Source organism: Garra rufa, chromosome 2 (assembly GCF_049309525.1).
Source record: "Garra rufa chromosome 2, GarRuf1.0, whole genome shotgun sequence".
Taxonomy (NCBI): Eukaryota; Metazoa; Chordata; class Actinopteri; order Cypriniformes; family Cyprinidae; genus Garra; species Garra rufa.
The window spans coordinates 5,958,074-5,965,006 of NC_133362.1; positions in this window are offsets into that span (position 1 = coordinate 5,958,074).

The window sequence follows — 6,933 nt, forward strand, 5'->3', positions numbered from 1 at the left end:
TAAAAATTTGTTTTACTAAAACAAAGTACATTTTAACCACTCAAATAATCAGCGGATATATCAATCACTCGAGGTGGGACCTTTTTTTATGTTTAAATGCATATACTTGGTATACTCCAAATATTGAGCATTGTTTATGTTGGCTTGAGAAATGCTATTTAAAATTACAGTTATTCTTCTTTTTCTGAGACTAAAGTCTCTGACTGCTACTCCTCCTAGAGTTTTATTCAATCTCTAAACTCAGCCCAGATCTTCAGACTGATCTGACTCGAGTTAATATGTCTTTTCTAACTGATCGGACTTACGGTTTTCCTAAAAATGACGATTAAAACTGGGAAAAATCCCATAGACTTCCATTGAGGGAATGTTCAAATGATCAACACTATTCAAACTCCAACTGTCAAAACTCCCACAATCCCTTGAGACTCAATCAAGCTTCTATCAACTATTTCTAATCCATTTAAACTCATTTGAAATTGATCTAATATTTCTAATCTATCTATCTATCTATCTATCTATCTATCTATCTATCTATCTATCTATCTATCTATCTATCTATCTATCTATCTATCTATCCAAACCTAGCAACTAGAAACATGGTAATAATACGCTAATCATGCTAGAAACATGCTAATCAGGCTAGAAACATGTTAACAACATGCTAATCGTGCTAGAAACATGCTAATCAGGTTAGAAACATGTTAACAACATGCTAATCGTGCTAGAAACATGCTAATCAGGCTAGAAACATGTTAACAACATGCTAATCGTGCTAGAAACATGCTAATCAGGTTAGAAACATGTTAACAACAAGTTGATCATGCTAAGAACATGTTAACATGCTAATTAGGTTAGAAACACGTTTACAACATGCTAATCATGCTAATAACATGCTAATCATTATAGAAACATGCTAACAACATGTTAATCAGGCTAGAAACATGTTAACTTGTTAATAACTTGCTAATCATGTTAAAAACATGCTAACAACATGCAAATCATAATATAAACATGTGAACAACATGCTAATTAGGTTAGAAACATGTTAACAACATGCTAATAACTTGCTAATCAGGTTAAAAACATTAACAACATGCTAATTAGGTTAGAAACGTGTTAACAACATGCTAATAACTTGCTAATCAGGTTAGAAACGTGTTAACATGCTAATAACTTGCTAATCATGCTAGAAACATGTTAACAACATGCTAATCATGCTAGAAACATGCTAATCAGGCTAGAAACATGCTAATCATGCTAGAAACATGCTAATCAGGCTAGAAACATGTTAACAACATGCTAATCATGCTAGAAACATGCTAATCAGGCTAGAAACATGCTAATCATGCTAGAAACATGTTAACAACATGCTGATCATGCTAAGAACATGTTAACATGCTAATTGGGTTAGAAACACGTTTACAACATGCTAATCATGCTAATAACATGCTAATCATGCTAGAAACATGCTAACAACATGCTAATCATGCTAGAAACATGTTAACATGTTAATAACTTGCTAATCATGCTAAAAACATTAACAACATGCTAATTAGGTTAGAAACATGTTAACATGCTAATAACTTGCTGATCATGCTAGAAACATGCTAACAACATGCTAATTAGGTTAGAAACATGTTAACATGCTAATAACTGGCTGATCATGCTAGAAACATGTGAACAACATGCTAATTAGGTTACAAACATGTTAACATGCTAATAACTTGCTGATCATGCTAGAAACATGTGAACAACATGCTAATTAGGTTAGAAACATGTTAACATGCTAATAACTTGCTAATTAGGTTAGAAACGTGAACAACATGCTAAGCATGCTAAGAACATGTTAACATGCTAATAACTTGTTAATCATGCCAGAAACATGCTAACAACATGCTAATTAGGTTAAAACATGTTAACATGCTAATAACTTGCTAATTAGGTTAGAAACATGTGAACAACATGCTAAGCATGCTAAGAACATGTTAACATGCTAATAACTTGTTAATCATGCTAGAAACATGCTAACAACATGCTAATTAGGTTAGAAACATGTTAACAACATGCTAATTAGGTTAGATACGTTAACAACATGCTAATCATGCTAGTAACTTGCTAATCATGCTAGGAATGCTAACATAATGCTAGTGACATTATAATCATGCTAGTTACGCATTAGAAACATGCTAATCAGTGTTAGAGACATGCTAGAAACATGTAAACAACAGGCAAATTATGTTAGAAACATGCTAGTGCCTTGCTAATCTTTCTAGAAACATGCTAGCAAAATGTTAATGATGCTATCAACATTCTAGCAGCATGCTATTGACATGTTAATCATGTTACAAACACGCTAGAAACATGCTAATCATGTTAGAAACATGTTACAAACATGCTAGAAACATGCTAATCATGTAAGAAACATGTTAGTGCCTTGCTAATAATGCTAGAAACATGCTAGCAACATGTTAATGATGCTATCAACATGCTAGCAACATGCTATTGACATGTTAATCATGTTACAAACACGTTAGAAACATGCTAATCATGTTAGAAACATGTTACAAACATGCTAGAAACATGCTAATCATGTAAGAAACATGTTAGTGCCTTGCTAATAATGCTAGAAACATGCTAGCAACATGTTAATGATGCTATCAACATGCTAGCAGCACGCTATTGACATGTTAATCATGTTACAAACACGTTAGAAACATGCTAATCATGCTAGAAACATGCTAGCAACATGTTAATGATGCTATCAACATGCTAGCAACATGCTATTGACATGTTAATCATGTTACAAACACGCTAGAAACATGCTAATCATGTTAGAAACATGTTACAAACATGCTAGAAACATGCTAATCATGTTAGAAACATGTTAGTGCCTTGCTAATAATGCTAGAAACATGCTAGCAACATGCTAATGATGCTATCAACATGCTAGCAGCACGCTATTGACATGTTAATCATGTTACAAACACGTTAGAAACATGCTAATCATGCTAGAAACATGCTAGCAACATGTTAATGATGCTATCAACATGTTAGCAACATGCTATTGACATGTTAATCATGTTACAAACACGCTAGAAACATGCTAATCATGCTAGAAACATGTTACAAACATGCTAGAAACATGCTAATCATGTAAGAAACATGTTAGTGCCTTGCTAATAATGCTAGAAACATGCTAGCAACATGTTAATGATGCTATCAACATGCTAGCAACATGCTATTGACATGTTAATCATGTTACAAACACGTTAGAAACATGCTAATCATGTTAGAAACATGTTACAAACATGCTAGAAACATGCTAATCATGTTAGAAACATGTTAGTGCCTTGCTAATAATGCTAGAAAAATGCTAGCAACATGTTAATGATGCTATCAACATGCTAGCAGCACGCTATTGACATGTTAATCATGTTACAAACACGCTAGAAACATGCTAATCATGTTAGAAACATGTTAAAACATGCTAATCATGTTAGAAACATGTTAGTGCCTTGCTAATAATGCTAGAAAAATGCTAGCAACATGTTAATGATGCTATCAACATGCTAGCAACATGCTATTGACATGTTAATCATGTTACAAACATGCTAGAAACATGCTAATCATGCTAGAAACATGTTACAAACATGCTAGAAACATGCTAATCATGTTAGAAACATGTTAGTGCCTTGCTAATAATGCTAGAAACATGCTAGCAGCATGTTAATGATGCTATCAACATGCTACCAGCACGCTATTGACATGTTAATCATGTTACAAACACGTTAGAAACATGCTAATCATGTTAGAAACATGCTAGAAACATGCTAATCATGTTAGAAACATGTTAGTGCCTTGCTAATAATGCTAGAAACATGCTAGCAACATGTTAATGATGCTATCAACTTGCTAGCAACATGCTATTGACATGTTAATCATGTTACAAACATGCTAACAACATGCTAATCGTTCTAGAAACATGATAACATGTTAATCATGTTAAAAACATGCTAGTGCCTTGTTAATTGCACATTACTGTGTAAACATATTTGTAGCTTTAGAGGTGGAGTTAAGGATGGTGCTTAATACAATTTGTATGCATATATTTTCCTATGAGTCACATTGAATGACAGATTCAGATTTAGCGTTGAAGGCACATCTACCGCTGAACTGACTTCTTTGTTTTGATGGCAAACCTGTGTTTCTCTGATCTCACGCCAAACAAGTTGATCCTCTGCCAGTTTGGCGTCTCTGTGATGTATTTTCTGTATCCAGGGGTTGAAGTTCTCTCTGCCACATGTGGAGGACGCCGTCAGACACTGCGCTTCTGTCCCAGAGAAAGCGGGTGTTGAGCGACGGAGAGCTGAGATTGGAGGAGAGAGCGGGTCACCCGGAGTTTAAAAACAGCCCAGAGACACACGGGACGCCCGTCGGGTTATTAAAGGCCGTTTACACAAGTCCTGTGAAAGAGGTATTCATTAACCGCTATGTTTACATGCTGACTAAAGCTGCAGGAATCTGTCAGTCCAACTCAACCTGCTTGAGCTCAATCAAACTCAGTCCAGAAAAGTCATTAATGGTTTACAGCAGTGACATCAGCGGTTTCACAATTTTGCGTTTTTTAGTTTGCATAAAGGCTTTCACAGACTTGTACTTTCAAACCTTTTTCAAAAGTTTGCATTTTCACCTTTTTATTTAACCATCTTTTTTTATTGTTTGTTGATTTTTATTTTTTTAATGATTTATATTACATATTTACTTAAAGTATCTACTGAGATTTAAAGTTAATGTTTTAATGATTTAACATCTCTATTATTAAGTGTTTGACTTTTTCCCCTAATTTTTGTTTTACATATATACAGTCAGGTCCATATGTATTTGGACACTGACACAATTTTTATTATTTTAGCTGTTGACCAAAACATATTCAAGTTACAGTTATACAATGAATATGAGCTTAAAGTGCACACTCTGAACTTTATTTTTTAGGGCAGTCTCATCAAATTGGTAGAAAGGTTAAGGAATTACAGCTCTTTAATATGAACCTCCCCCCTTTTTTAAGGGACCATAAGTAATTGGACAGTTGACTCAAAAGCTGTTTCGTGGACAGTTGTGGGCTATTCCTTCATTTTTTCTACATCAATTAACCAGGTAAAAGATTTGGAGTTGATTCTAAGTGTGCCATTTGTATTTGGAAGCTGTTGCTCTGAACCCATCATGCAGTCAAAGGAGCTCTGCATGCAAGTAAAACAGACAATTGTTAGGCTTCAAAAACAAAAGAAATGCATCAGAGAGATAGCAGGGACATTAGGAGTGGCCAAATCAACAGTTTGGTGAATTCTGAGGAGAAAAAGAACACATTGGTGAGCTCAGCAACATAAAAAGGCCTGGATGTTCACAAAAGACGACAGTATGGTGGATGATTGGATGATCCTCTCCATGGTAATAAAACATTTTACAACATCCAGCCAAGTGAAGAATACTCTCCAGGAGGTACAGTAGGCGTGTCACTGTCAAAGTCTACAATCAAGAGAAGACTTCACCAGAGCAAAATAGAGAGGCTTTACCACAAGCTGCAAACAAGACCAGATTAGACTTTGTCAAAAAACATTTAAAAAAGCCAGACCACTTCTGGAAAAGCATTTTTTGGACTGCTGAAATTAAAATCAATGTGTACCAGAATGACGGGAAGACAAAAGTATGGAGGCTTGGAACAGCTCATGATCTAAAGCATACAACATCATCATCTGTGAACATGGTGGAGCAGTGTAATGGCATGAGCATGGCTTCCAGTGGCACTGGGTTACCGGTGTTTAGTGATGATGTGACAGAAGACAGAAGCAGCCGGAAGAATACTGAAGTGTATAGGGATATACTGTCTGCCCAGATTCAGTTAAATGGAGCAAAGTTGTTTGGGCGCCTCTTCATAGTACAAATGGACGATGACCTAAAACATACAGCAAAAGCAACCCAGGAGTTTTTAAAGGTAAAAAAGTGGAATATTCTGCAATGCCAAGTCAGTCTTCTGATTTCAAATTGATTGAGCATGCATTTCACTTGCTGAAGACAAAACTAAAGGCAGAAAGACCCACAAACCAACAACAACTGAAGTCAGCTGCAGTAAAGGCCTGGCAAAGCACCACAAAGGAAGAAACCCAGTCTATGGTGATGTCCATGAGTTCCAGACTTAAGACAGTCATTGCCTGCAAAGGATTCTCAACAAATTATTAAAAATGAACATTTTATTTATGATTATATTTATTTGTCCAATTACTTATGAGCCCCTGAAAATGGGGGGTCTGTGTATAAAAATGGTTGTAATTCCTTAGCATTTTATGTTATATTTTTGTTCAACCCCTTGAATTAAAGCTTAAAGTCTGCATTTCAATTTCATCTTGATTGTATCATTTTTAAAACTATTCTAGTGGCATACAGAGCTGAAAGTATGAAAAGTGTGTCAGTGTCCAAATATATATGGACCTGACTGTATATATATATATATATATATATATATATATATATATATATATATATATATATATATATATATATATACACAGTCAAGCCCAAAATTATTCATACCCCTGGCAAATCCTGACTTAAGTTACTTTTATTCAAGTTTTTTTTTATTAGAAATTACACAGATCTCCCAGAAGATAATAAGATGATGTACAAGAGGCATCATTGTGGAAAAAAATATTACTCATCTTTTATTTACATTTGAACAAAAAAGTGTCATGTCCAAAATTATTCATACCCTTCTCTTCTTCTGCTATTACAGCAATCAAACGCTTCCTATAATTGCTGACCAGCTTTTTGCATGTCTCCACTGGTTTTTTTTCCCATTCATCTTTAGCGATGAGCTCCAACTATTTCAGGTTGGAGGGTCTCCTTGCCATCACCCTGATCTTTAGCTCCCTCCACAGATTC